The 14991-nt window shown below is 33.5% G+C and overlaps 1 long non-coding RNA gene across 1 annotated transcript; it reads left to right on the top strand.

The window, feature by feature from the left end:
- Positions 1–9779: 9779 nt before the first annotated feature.
- Positions 9780–13713, top strand: LOC143223174 (uncharacterized). The gene is made up of 2 exons (XR_013012722.1): positions 9780–9990; positions 11425–13713. It is a non-coding gene; the product is annotated as an uncharacterized LOC143223174 (long non-coding RNA).
- Positions 13714–14991: the final 1278 nt, after the last annotated feature.

Below are 14991 nucleotides of genomic sequence, written 5' to 3'. Positions count from 1 at the left end.
ACCTCACTAACTAGAGAAATTGAAGTAGATTATGTTGTGGTATTCTTAGGAGAACTGATTTCTGCATACGATCAGATAAGTAAATTCGTTAAAAGCAGTTTATTTGTTTTGGAATTTCGCACGAAGCTACATAAGGGCTATCTGCGCTAGCCGTCCCTAATTTAGCAGTGTAAGACTGGAGGAAAGGCAGCTAGTCATCACTACCTACTGCCAACTCTTGGGATACTCTTTTACCAGCGAATAGTGAAATTGACTGTTACATTATAATGCACCACGGCTGAAAGGGCGAGCATGTTTGGTGTGACGGGGATTCGAAACCGCGACCCTCAAATTATGAGTCGAACGCCTTAACCCATCTGGCCATGCCGGACCTCATAAAAGCAGTGGAATCCACCAAAAAGTTTGTGCATTATACTCTGTTTTAAAACTTGAGTGACTTTTCTTGTCTCAGGAGTCCCTCACTTGTACAGCGATAAGTCTACAGATTTATAACACTAAAATCAGGAGTTCGATTCCACTCAGTGGAGTCAGTAGACAGCCCGATGTTGTTTTGCTATAAGGAAAACAAACACACACTTGTCTGAGGAATGGTAAGTCTGAACCAAATTTGATTGAAACAAGCACAATATTTATTATCGTATAAAAATGAACGTACCGTGCGTATTTAGGCACAAAGGACATAGTTTATTATCTACTAAGTAGTGCTTAGTCTCATAGCTTTCACTATCTGAGGATTTATTTCTGCAGAACTAAAATATGATGATCTCAGATAACTAGTAACAAAACTGAAATAAGAAAGCGCGCTTAAATTCATGATCCTGTTCTCTGATTGTAACAGACAGACATCATCATTTCGGCTAGCAGAGAATATCACAGTCGGTTTTCATTTTGGTTCGGATGCTGCATACTACTATAATATCTCCACTGGAAGAACAAGCATGATGCACTCTAGAAAACACAGAAACAAAGTGCTGTCATTTTATTTTATTGTCTACTGTTTTTATTATTAGTTGGTAAAACTTATACCAGACCCGCTCCATCTATCAATAACAAATAAATGTATTTTTTTAATGTTACTAGAGACACTTTCATTTCAAATATAAAACCTTTCAACAGATACTGTTGTAACCACTGAATCCCTAATGTACTAATATTATTTAAGAGATGTTTCTTGATTAATGGTAAGTATACACAACTCATAAATGAGCTTAGTGAAATACTTTTTCTGATAATTATCTGAGTAAACGAATAGACACGATCAGTATCACTTTTAACACTGAACAGCTTTTCTTATCCTGAACTCATAAACTCATTGACTACTCAGTAACTTCACAAAATGTCCAGTTGCATTTATAAACAACCTAAAATTGTTTCTTGATATTAGATTAAGATTATCAATTATTAAATCATCACGATTAACAGCTCCCTCTAGCAAACAACTTAATTATGGGATTCACAACATCAGGTTGTGCCAAAACAAAACAGAATTTGACGAGAATTTTGACATAAACATGGGTATTCAACAGCATTTTTCCATATTTTAATGGGATCCTTCTTAGCATCAAATTGAGACTTAAGAATTATTATATTCTGAGAGCTCAATCAATTTAATCTGTAAGTCATCAGGTGCTTTGGAGACATCAACCAAGTGTGGTTGAAAAGCAAGTTTCAGTGTGAGGCCATGTTTCTCAAAATCTGCAAACCTCTCATTGTGTTCTTCAATTGGGAAGTCTAGAACAGCTGTGTGTTCTTTAATGTCACATTTCCTTAATGATTTGATTGTATTCTGTTCATTAATTACTTTGTTAGTTTAGGAAAGGGTTCAGCTGAAACTTCCGATGGTGTAAGAAGAGTTTTGAAAAAGAGCAGTTCTTCCAAAATGCCTGAAATTTTCCCACATATCACATAAAAATTTAGTTTTACATTGCAAAAAAATTTTCAGATAATTTTGCTTTGACATTGTATCACATAAAAACGCACATTTAAGCAGAAATCCTCTTGCGACAATTCACATGGTTGATTAAGTTCCTTAAAAAGTTTGTGACTTGTTTTCCTTCTAGTTTAGCATATTTGTGGTCCTTATGAATTACATAGTGCTGATATGCATTGCATTTCTTCACTGTTGCAATTATAGAGTCGCAGAGCAAACATGTCATTATATATTCCACAGCAACAGTGTAATATTGCAATTTCCATTCTTCATTAATACTCTGTCTTCTTCCTTGAATGTTCATTTCCTATTTTTTGACATGATTGGATTGCCAATAAAAATGTTAGAAAATGGTACACAGATTGATTGAAGATTCAGTTTTAAAGGAAACAATCACTGGAAAATTGTGACATTGTCGGTGAATGGTCATCAACTGACAGCGAGGTGAGTCGATCGCTGCTAAGTAGGGCTACTTCACCAATTACCAAGTTGCCACTGATACGATGTGGTCAATGACACAGACGTTTGGCATTGAAAAAAGGCGGATTTAGTATATTCGGACAAACACGCAAAAGGCTGCAGGTTCTCCACCTCTGGTCTAGAAAAGAATACCTATGCTTCTCATAGGTGATTCCTATAATAATGCACATTGTGCAATAATATTAATGGTCAAACAAGTGGTACTTCCAGGTTATGACCTCAGATTTGAAAGATAATGACCAGTAACATGGTTAGCACTAATCATTTTGGGTAAATACAATATTTCTTGGAATGTCGGATTTGAACAGTCTGGTATATGATATTTAAGAAGTACAATCAAACTTATCTATCAACAGATTAATTATTGGGAAAACTTGTAACATGTTGACTGATGTTAATTCTACAACTTTCATGTTTTACCACATCTAGTAATGAAAGCTACTTCCAACAATGATGAAAGAAGACAGATTAATGGGAAGAGCAAGTGGTCATAAAATCTCAGGAAAAGTTGAATGTTATCCTCAGTGTGGGTAGCTTTTATACACATTATGCATGGGTAAACGATATAGAGGAATAATTATTAGAGTAGACTTCACGCTTATGTGATGTTAAACTAGTTTTATCAGTTTTACAGTCTATGACTAGAAAGTTTGGGTGCACTATACATCATTTATCAGAAAGGGCGAACAAAATGATAAAGACAAACAATTTAAATTGCTACACAGCATAATTCAGAAAAATAGTTAATCTAAGCCAAAGATAAGTGTCTATGATAATCTTTACAAGTATGTTTCCAGCAATTGTCTAGTTAATTGCAAGATAGACTCTGCCAGAGGTAAGTCAGTATGACGAAAAGCCTAAACTTTCCATCGAAATAGTGTTCTATGTATCAAAGATAATGGAATCACGAGTGGATGCTGTCAACCGTTTACCTGAAGAGAACTCTTCTTGTCAAAACATGAAAAGGTGATAATAAAGAACCAGAGATTTAGCCTGTCTTTCTATCACAGGCAGTATAAAATAAACCCACAAAAGTTCAGTGATTGGACAGTTTAGGGTTAACGAGTACGCAAGATAAATAATAATACTTTGTTTTTTCAACTAAAACTGTGATTGTACTTAAAGTTTTACTTCTTTTAGTAATTACTAAAATATCGTAATATTTATATTTATTAAGATAAACATAAGGAAACACAATAAATACTAAAATAAAATAAAGTGAAAGATCGTACATTATAATAATCTGCGAGTTTAGTCTGTTTGATTCATTTTGGAGTGCGCATAGACTTCTCAATGGCATCTTTGCTTTTGCTCACATATTCCAGCAACTCAGAATTTTAATGAGCAACTGCAAAGTTTCTGTAATATTCCAAATATTCCACAGTTATTCTTACTTTCACAACTCGTGTTACTACATTGTCTTCCACTTCCTCCTCACCTGAAGAGAGAGTAGAAGTTTGGCTTTTGGTATCAGCTAGAAGATTGTTCTCCCAGTTTGTCTCAAAAGTTTTGTTGGTGGCACAATCAGAATCAGCTTTCCCTGAGCCACACCAAAATTCTTTACAAGGCCACAAGATCGTCGTCAACTTCAGGATTGTTTACTTTACCATAATAAGGCAGGTCCTGATTATCCACTCATTTCTAAGTGGTTTCTTAGAAACCATATTTGCAAAATCCATCTGAATTGCTGGAGATTGTACGCTATCCCACGCACTCTTTAATCACGTGATAGCATTTAACATATTTATCTTTTTGGCCAAACCAGTGCACATGTGACTTCATCCATGTGAAACAAAATATGTTGAATAAGCAGCCTTCTATAGTACATTTTTACGTTCTGGATAATTCTAGCACTGCATGACTGAAGCTTGAACATGATGCTCAATGAAAAAGAAAGCTTCATACTGCTATACATAACATCAGGGCTGGCAATACAATTGTCCATAAACACTAAAGTCGAGTGATTTTTAATTCTCATTTCGTTATTGACCTTGTTGAGCAACTGTTGAAATAACTCGTTGATCATCCTTGTCTTCCTGGTTGAACCACATGGAGATAGACTAAGCTAGCCAAGCTCTTAAAACAACGAGGCTTGGCACTGTTGCTTACGGCGAAGGGTGTCAGTTTTCCTTCAGCTGCAGAACATGTCAGCAAGACTTTTACTTCTTTCTTCCCTTGGATTCGTTTCTCTTAAACATCACGAAGTACTAGGGTAAAGCTCTATAGAAGAGACCAGTCTTATCCTTATCCATATTAAACGTGTCTTCGAGCCTGTACCCAGTGGATGTAGACTTGAGATATTTACTCCAATTGTCTACCAGAAGCCCACTTGAAGTAAAAATGTATTCTAAAGGCGGCTAGTTTGGGTATTAAATCTTTACTTAAAGTACAGAACAATGTTTCCGCCTTCTTAAGTTATCATCAGGTATACCTTCGACACCGTTCTTCAGCACTACTACTCTTTGTTCTAAAGTTAAAATCTTTCGTTTCCTACACATGGCAGATGGCAATATTCAACTAGGGCGAGATTGACAGGCAAGTGCCATGCGCATGCGCTTGAAATTTTGCCATATGGGTGCTCACTTGTAACAACCAGTAGTATTTTATTCTAGCGAGCAACAAAGAGACTGAATGGCACATAAAATATATACCATGTGGGCACTGTGTGCGACAAATGGCCGTTAGTTTTATTCGTATAATTGGTCGGTTTTCGCGTTCTCGCTGACGAGGGGTAATAAACAGTGTAGCTAGATCCGTACTGAGGTATAACGTTCCTGAATGAAGAGTGGTCGTTGGGCAGGGGGATCTTTCAGCAAAAGGACTATGCAGAACAATTTTCAAGTAGACTGATGCCTCACAACATCTTACAACCAAACGAAGACTCACCTAACATGGGTCTCTATCAGATTTTAATCAATTTACTGTGACGTACTTTGTCTTAAATATTGTGTTTGTATCCAATTTGTGCAGTTTGAAAAAATTTTGTCATTAATTTACACAACTATCCTGTTTTTATATTTCATAATTAATGAAGTAAAAGAATGTACCTTTTAAGTATATGCAGAGAGAGAAGTGTGGCTAGTTCGATCTTTGAACTTGCTAATTTATTTTATAGATGTTTTAGTCTGGTGTTGACGCTTTCAAAATTGATTTATTTCTGTACTTTTTCAATTTTATTGTTATAATATTTTTTCATGTTTCTATAACTTCCTTGTCAGCTGTGGGGGCGTTATAATGTGCGGTCAATCCCACTATTCGTTGGTAAAATAGCCCAAGAGTTGGCGGTGGATGGTGATGAGTAGCTAACGCAGATAGCCCTCGTGTAGCTTTGCGTAAAATTCAAAACAAATGAAACAAACAATCCTTGTTCAAACTGCGTGCTTGTTTGAAGTCACGCACAAAGTTACACAATATGTTATCTGTGCTCTGCCCACCACGGGTATTAAACTTCGGTTTTTAGCATTGTAAATCCGCAGACAAACCGCTGTGCCACTGGGGTGGAAGCTGTTTAAACTGATTTTTGTTTAAATTTCTTCTGTATATCTCACGCTTTCATTCTTGTCTCTTCCTTCTTGGTATACTTATGTTTTATGTTGTTGCTCTTGGCTTACATTTGATTATCTATTTCTATTTTATTCTTCCCATTATTTACTTTAAATTTTTAATACTGCTTTGAGCAGAAAACGTGAAATCATCTTGAAGTTTTCTAGAATCTATTCTATTTGTACTGAAGTAATTCCTCTTCTTGAACCAGTTGTAAATGTTTTTTTTATATTCTAAATTAAAAACATAGGCAATTATGATAACATATAATCATATTTCTGTTTTTAAGTAACAGAAGTCAACTGTAATGCCATCATACAATGCATTTATTTCATGCACTTTTATGCTTTGAAATAAATCTTAACATTTTTTAAAACACAGCCTTTACTTTCTTGAATTCTCAATCTAAATTCCTATCAATAATTTTTACACGTATTTTGGTTTAAAAAGCAAATAAAACTATATTAATTTTTCTTGGAAAATAAACAAAAGCTCAACCATGAACCAAAGCTCTTATTATCTCAATATTAACAAACAGAAAATTTTCTAATGATATTGGATTTCTTATTTAGAAATGTTTTGTCATTGATTGAGCAAATGATTTATGGATAAAGGCAATTTCAAATTTGAAATAACATATATATAGTGTGGGTTTGACGTTGAAGCATTGTGTGATTCTTAACATTATGTATGACGTATTCTTTTAACATGTATCTTTCTTTTATATAGGAAACATGACGAGAAATACTAATACACATTTGGACTTAACTAGTAATAATATTGGCCTTTGGGGTCTCCAAAACTACTGACGTTCGCACGTAATATGCAGCTTTTTGAGAATGCAGTATATAGCATACCTCTAAGTGTATACGCATAGTACGTTCTCAGGAATATATGAAACGTTTAACAAGTGCATCAGGTAATAAACATGAACTTGCACATCAGTTGATTAATAAAGTTAAAAACTGGTGATTGGTATGGCTTACATGCTTTCAGCACCACAACAACAATTTTATTTAAGATCGTCCTTTCCTTCACGTAGATTAACTCATGAAACTATTAGTAATTCATTGACAGAAAAGAAAAAAAAAGGTTGAACACTTTGATAGGTTATGGGCATTGTTGCGAAAACCTTCTCAATTGAACCAGAAATTAGAAACTGAAGAAAGAGAAACGAGTCTGAGAGCTGTGGAAGCAATGTCTCGCGAGTTTGAACTAATCAACCACGAGAGAGATATTAAATCATCTTTCTGGTTCGTGATAAATTATCAGAGGATAAAGCTTATAGAGGAATTATTAAGCTATTCCTAAGTTTGGTTTTGACATCAGTATTGACCTTCAACTTTGTATGGCTGGGAATACAACCACCATTTAGTTGTTAAGATGGTAATATGGGTCAACAGATGAAATGTGTATATGATCCAAACACTAAAAGAGGGTTAAACCTTCTATTTTCCAAGTTTATTGTGTGAGATTTCATAAAACCACTATCTATACTATGTTTTATGTCAACTACTCAATTACAGTAGTAAGAATAATTATGACTATGGGATAAACAATTAAAATGATGCAACAATTCTTATTTTCTGACTTACCTATAGGAACGGTGTAATAATCTTATGGTACAGACAACCTGGAATACATTGAAACACCATACAAAGCACTGACGGGAAGCATCTTGGTAACAGTCATAGTTCGGTTGTATGTCAAATATGTAACCCTTTAGAGAATCAAGTTATCCACGAGGCTGAATAAAAGGCTTGGCAGAGTCAACAATTATTGTCAAACTCAAACACTTCACTCTCAGTTCTACTGCTACAAGCATCTTTAAATGTTATGATACATATATACTGGTTACCATTAATATCATCAGATTTCAATAAATAAAACTTTGAACTACGGGGTTGAAGCTTTTGCTTTAACTGAAGGCTGTTTGGACACTGGCGAAAGAACTATTTACATCCTTTCATGCTACAGGAAATGAAACAACAACAATGACAGTAAGTTGTGATTGCTGTTCCACTACTTGAAATTAGGGGAGCCTGTGTTGGTTGTATTTGCCAAACTGGGCAAATGCATCTACTCAGTGTGAGTGTTAAAACTTTTTTTCAGATTCACAGACATTTTGTTTAACCTGTTTTATGTGACCATTAATTCTAGATAACTGTTTTTTGTTTCAAAATTACATATAACTTTAAACATAAAATGTTTTAAAGTAATTAGAATGTACAAGACTGAGAATTTAGACATTTCCTAATAATTTCTGTTCATATTTGTAATTAAATTAGACTGCATATATTCTATATCTCATCAAGAACACCTTAAGCGTTAACAAAATGCGGTCAAAAAGAGAATCAAGCGTAATACTTATAAGAATGAAATAAAACCTGGCGGCCAAATTGTTCAAGTGTTAGCATGGATAGTGGACAAAACAAAATACGCGGCCTAGCTAATTAATGAATGAATACATTTGTTGTAAAATTCTTATCGCTGCTATAAGTGTAGCTTTGAATATGGCTGCCAGTTTTGGTTTCATTCCTTTAAGCCGCACGCTTAATTCTTTTTTCACATTCAAGGCGTTTTTTATTAGATTATTTGTTTATAATTACACACAAAGCTACACAGTGAGCTATTTGTGCTCTGCTTATTACGGGTATCGGAACCTGAATTCTTGCGTTGTAAGACCCTAGATATACCGATGTGGCACTGAGAAGTTTTGATCAGATACGATGACTTTTGGTCAATACACACCAACAAAGCATATAAAGTAAGAAAATGACACTCTATAGTAAACCGTATTAGCTTTAAGATTTCAAACCTGTTACTCGTAACAGACCTGTACTTTACAGATCCCACCAGGTTTCTAAAAATATATGGTGGTAATTTTCTGCCCTGAAATAATGTTAATAACTTGCAACGCCATGGAATCTAGTTATTAAATCAATCATCATTACTCACTTAATTGTTTAAGCTAATATCACGTGGCGTTAAACGCTCTTTAATTGGGAGAATTCCAAAAATTTTAGCAAATTTGTGTTTAAAATGAATAATAATTGTCCACCCGTACGATTGTTTTGAAAACTTGAGTTAAAAATTGCTAAATTAATTTGCTTGGCGTAATCAATCTTTATGTATCTACACATGCCTTCACCCTACAACATTGTTGCTGCTTTAAATCAGCCAACTTTAATCTCATGACAAAAACTATAAACGGTTCATTTTTACTTTTAAATGAACCTGTAGCAAACCTTTTATAAAGTCTCACGTGTCTTGTAGGTTGTTTTAACCGCACGACTCACTACAAGTGTTTTGAAAAAAATGACGCACGATTATCTTCTTTTTTAAAAGTTTATATGTATTTTATACTATATATGTTTACTTTTATGTAAAAAGATGCTTATTTTACAAACTAATTTTCATGAATAAATGTTAATTTATTTAATAATACGAAAATATTTTCACCACTGAGTTTTATTTGAACATTCTATTTTTTTTTGGTATGTATTTAAAGTATCTTCATTAATTACCCTATTGAGTGCTACTGTGTTCAATACTGCTCATACTTAAGTTCCGATTCAACTAAGTTAAATTACAAGCAGAAGCTATCATTATAAACTGACCGATGGAGTAGTGCAATGTCTGAACATAATAAATTCTACCATTTTCATAACATCGAAATCTAACTAGCAACATTGAGCTTGTACAATTTAATTTACAGTTATGGGTTCTGTTTATTATGACCCTATATACCATACATACGTATCATTTATAAGGAAAACACATCCCATCAACTTTTTGAAATGTGGCAAATTATCCTCCTGAATTTTTCAAAGGTGATGTGTAATTTTTCTGTTTAATTATTTTCATTTTTTAAAATAAGTTAAACCAATTGTCACGACAAACGATGTCTGCGCAAGGATCATGCAAAAGCTCACATGACACTGCAGCTGCCTCACTCCTGACGCAACCTGTGTGAAACGCAAATAGGCAAATTGACATTAGCAGCTGCAGAGAGAAAAACAAGAATCGTTCGTCTAGTGAGCTAAATTTATGATTTTAAAATATCGGTAAAGTTAAATTACAATAAGGATTTTACTGCTGTTCTACTCACCACGAGTATCGAAATCCAGTTTCTAGGGTTGTAAGTCCGCAGACAGTCTGATGTGCCACTGCGGGCATGAACAAGAGGACCTAACTGTAAAAAGTGTTTGTCTGTATTGTTAGTGTAAAACAATGTATTAAAGATATTTTAACGATTGATTATATTAGGTTGAGGAATAATTCGTGAGCGTTTTTAAAATTCATTCAAGCATTACATGCAAGACTATACAATACTTCAATGCATGAACACATTACACCCAAAACATTTATTATGATACTTTATTTCATGTAATACCTAGGTATATAGTATGCATTGTTTTAAACGAAATTGCAAGAAATTAAATGCGAAAAGCAGATGGTGTCGAAAATGCTCGATTTTGTCCACTTGACATTCCATTTAATGAGCTGAAAATGAAAGCAAAAATTAAAGACATGAAAATCAAACACACCATCTATTAGAGCAAAAATTTATCTACCAAATGACATGAAATATTTTGCGAAAGCGTTTCATTTATGAATATATTTTTTTAACTTGAAAAAACGCTCACGAATTATTCCTCAACCCAATAAATCTCACTGTAGGAGTAAAATTATACGTTTTTGAAAATAAGTTTCTAAAATTGTTTACGAAGCAAACAGTTTTTTACCTTTGAGGCATAAAGTCGTAAAAGCATAAATTTAGGAAGTTATTGTTGAAAATATTGTTAAATTTGTTGAGCAAAGGAAGGATTCCACGCGTTTGTATACTGTGGATGTGAGTGGACAAATTTACTGTTTTTTCTTGAACTTTGCATGGAATTATTTACACCTCATTTTAACATATTGGAATGAATATGTGAAGCACAATACAGAATGAGTCGAAATGTATAAGCAACTGGGAACTCAAATGAAGAACTTAAGGAATTGGTGAAGTTGTTTAGTACTAAGACTAAATAATTAACAAGATTTTAAGACTCGCAAATGTTTCAAATCTTTATGATGCTAAGATAAGAATTTATAAAGTAGTAGCATATTTTTTCAAATTTGGCAAGTTAGGAATTCAGTTAGGTAGCTGTTTTATGAATGACTCTTTATTTGATATTTTTCATTTCTGTACAGAAAGTGTAGGTTCAAGTGACAATGTGTTATGTTTTATTTTTCTACATGCCTTTATAATGATTCTTATTTAATTAGCATGCACTATACATTTTTCCCTTCATTAAATTATAAGGATTCAATGTGAAAATTGTGGTTACAGATTGTGAAAGCAGAAATGGATAAATAAATGGTGATGCTACATCTATCAAAGCATTCATTGGGGCATCAAATCAACGTTAAGTGGAACAAGAGTTAGCCATCTTAGAAATTAAATGGGTATTTTTGATTTACAGATGTTATCAACAATGTCAAAGGCAACAAAGAGAAGAAAAAATGGATACAAAGCATTTTTTACAACCAAAGCAGTGCAGTGTGAGTGTTGGTTGAATTGTTTTTGATAAAATAAACTTGAGTAATAATAGCCATAAATACCAAACCATAACTATCTTTTATTTAAAAAAAAATTTAAACATACCAGATAAGAATATAACTTTCTTTCTACAGGGTGGCTTGTAAGTCCCTACCCATCCATATGTTCTTATGTCGCATTCAGTTACGCGTGTATTATAAATTTGTTCTTTTTCTCAGAGAAATATGGCTGATGTTGAGGAAAATGTCTCACAGAACATGGCGTCGCATAATATTATGCAGCAAGAATGAGGGACAGTACACATATATGGATGTGTAGGGTCTTACGGGCCACCCTGTATACCATTTCTTATTTTACAATGTATCCACATCTTAAACAAAAAAAATATTATTTAACCTAAACAGCAATATCTTAATTTCAAATAGTCTGAAAAACTATCTTAAAGAAGTGTCTTACTAGAATTGTATTCTTCCTCTTAATGATACTATTATTACTACAATTATTTCATTCCGTTTTACGTGCTTATTTGTAAAGCAAGAATCTTTATTCCAAGGTGATTTAAAAAGAACTGTTGGGGGTTTACTGTGGTAGCTGGTATGATATTTATTGCTGATTATATTTATTTTATATGAGGAAGTGCAGTTGCAGGCAGGTGTGAGTGGCAATGCCACAGAAAGAGAGAGAATATACATGATAAGGAGAGACAGTTATCAACTGAATATCAACATCTGCCCAGCACAGAAGCATTTGAGGCAGTTACTGCAGATTTAGGGAAAGTTAAACCCTAAGTTCATTATAGATCATAAGTTAACAAATAAGACTCCATTTTTAAGATAAAGGTTCAAAGATTTTTTTTGGCTTCATTACTGTCCTTGTTTGAAAGGGGTGTTTTTATTGCACAAAAGCTTTCAAAGGCAGAAAGTTATCACTCATCACAAATGCAGATCCAATGTTTATATCCTTATGAATTAGAAATTGGAAAAAAAGCTTGAGATATTTGCAAAGCATGTTGATTGTCAGTCACACAAGATAATGATGACAACTCATGTTCAGAAGACAAGAGTAGACACTCAACTTTCTAGTGTTTTGACATCATAACAACAGAAGGACAAATCTTGCCTGTTGAAAACTGTAACCACAATGTAGTAGTTGGCACGTCAAAGATTGGCTTTTACAGGTAATACGGAAAAAGATCTTAAAGCAGCTGCTGAAGTTGAGTTTGGGGAATGATCACAAATATTTATTTGGTTAACAAGTAATGAAGATTATACCTGCTGTAAAATTTAAAATGAGATCTTCAATTTTATGGGCAATTCGTTTGTGAGTGATATTGCAATGCAAAGCAAATCAGTTCTCTACCACTGCTGCAATATTCAGTGGTGAATGATGGAACACAAGGCATTTCTGACATTGAATAAGTCAGTTTGCTTCTGCTGTGTGAATTAGGATGTGATGCTACATGTAGAATTTGTAGGTCTCTATGAAATCTCTTCTAGAATTAAAAAAAAAAGTTATTACTGATGTCTTACTGTAACTCAGCTAATTCCATTATGGTCTTAGTTGGCAAATATATAATGGTGCATAGACTTTTTGTACAGAAAACAAAACAAAAACCACTATCTTTTTATGTCCATTGTAATCCTTACTACTTTGGCAGCTTGACTGTACAGCCTCTCTTGTAATTGAAGATTCTTTGCAGTGAGTTCGTGTTAAGATGCTTATATGAACAATCGAAGAAATTCAAGGTAATGATCATGGTAATAGCAAAGTCTGAGAAGGGATTATACACTACGTTGAAACTTCTGTGCCTTAATAGGTAGAACTATTCATATTACAGCCATTTAGTCATTGTTTAAACAGTATGAGTCAGTATTTTGTAGTTTAGAAGAGACAGCTTCATCTAGTGGGCCAGACTCAGCAACTAAGGCAAATGAGAAAATTATCCTAGAACTAATCTTAGCTGTTGAAGTGATGATGGAATTGGAACATCTCTTTGCAAATAATAACACAAAACATTGTTAGAATACTTGTTGCAGTGAAGTGTGTCAAAACCTCACTTCAAGAAAAGACAGATGATGTCCAGCATAAATTACACTGCCAAATATCCACCCTTTCAGAAATTTCCATACTGAAAAAAAGCATGTCTCATTTATTTTACATTGTATGAAAAAGTCACTCTTCAAATGTATTTGAATAAAATTGTTTTTGAAAACTGTCGATATCAGTGTTGTGTTTGAAATAAAACTATAATAGAGCTACCAAGATAAGCTAGATTATCTAATACACAATGTTCTGTATTAAATACTAGTATTAGTAAAGCATTTAATACAGCAAACAGGATCAATCAACTCATCGAATATTGAGCCAATAAAGATGCCACACATGTAAAACCATCCAAGCATTTTGCTGGTACATATACAGCAACATCTCCTTTGGAATACAGAAAAAACTGAATAGTGCAGATCGGAGAGATTTTCAACCAGAGACCTACACTTTTGAAAAGTTGAAGAAAATCTTTCACACTGGAGAGACTGACAACGTTGTGGACCATTACTCAGAAAGTCATTACATGTGTAATTAGCCATATTCATATTAAAATGCACCTAAAGTTTCTGCACTGAAGCTGCAAAAATCTTGAGGTTTGTCCCTGATATATAAACAGAGATGTATTTTGTTTATTAAGCCTTCATTTCACTTTTAAATAGCATGTTATCATACACAAGTGGCTATAGACTAAATGTGCTGCAGATTGAGACACAATATTGATAGGAAATTTCAGGTAAACTGTTAAATAGCTATTGGATTATCACAATAAGTTTAAGTTCTCTGATGTGTTTCCTGCATCAGAAAGTATAGTCTTATATCATTAAATATGCAATCATCTATTTTAATTCATATATTTGCAATTCCTGCCACTTATCATGATGAACTATTGTTTTCAGTGATATCTTTGTTAATAATGTGCTTGTTCTTACCCTAAGCCTATCCTCTTTCAGTTAAGTGTTGCAAACCACTATATTTGCATAAAAATCAAAACCATCAAGGTTGCAACTAGAGTGGAATTAACATTACAAACTATCTGTAGTGATATACTGGACAGTTAAAATATTTGCTGATTACATTATTAATCATGTTGGTAGTGGAGTTGAATTCAACCTGACTATATTATAGAAGGCTGGTACTGAATGATTGAAGTCATCTAATAGATTAAGTGTATTATATGTCAATAAGGAGATTATTAGAACCTTCACTGACGGGCAATGTCAATGAATATATATTTGTGTAAATTACTATATAACAATTACAGAAACACTGAAATGACTGATTACACTCCTGAAGACTATCCCTAGAAAAATATGTTAAAGTTACTGAAGAGGAAGAACCACTGTAAAATTAAGCATTTGATATATGGTGATGTTATTCAATTATATGTTAAGTGCTGAGAATAAGGGTATAGATTATCTGCTTAATCATAAGATTAATCTATTAA

This window comes from Tachypleus tridentatus, chromosome 8 (assembly GCF_004210375.1).
Source record: "Tachypleus tridentatus isolate NWPU-2018 chromosome 8, ASM421037v1, whole genome shotgun sequence".
In the NCBI taxonomy this organism is placed as follows: Eukaryota; Metazoa; Arthropoda; class Merostomata; order Xiphosura; family Limulidae; genus Tachypleus; species Tachypleus tridentatus.
Note: the sequence above shows the minus strand (reverse complement) of the source record. Positions and strands in the feature narration are given on the sequence as shown.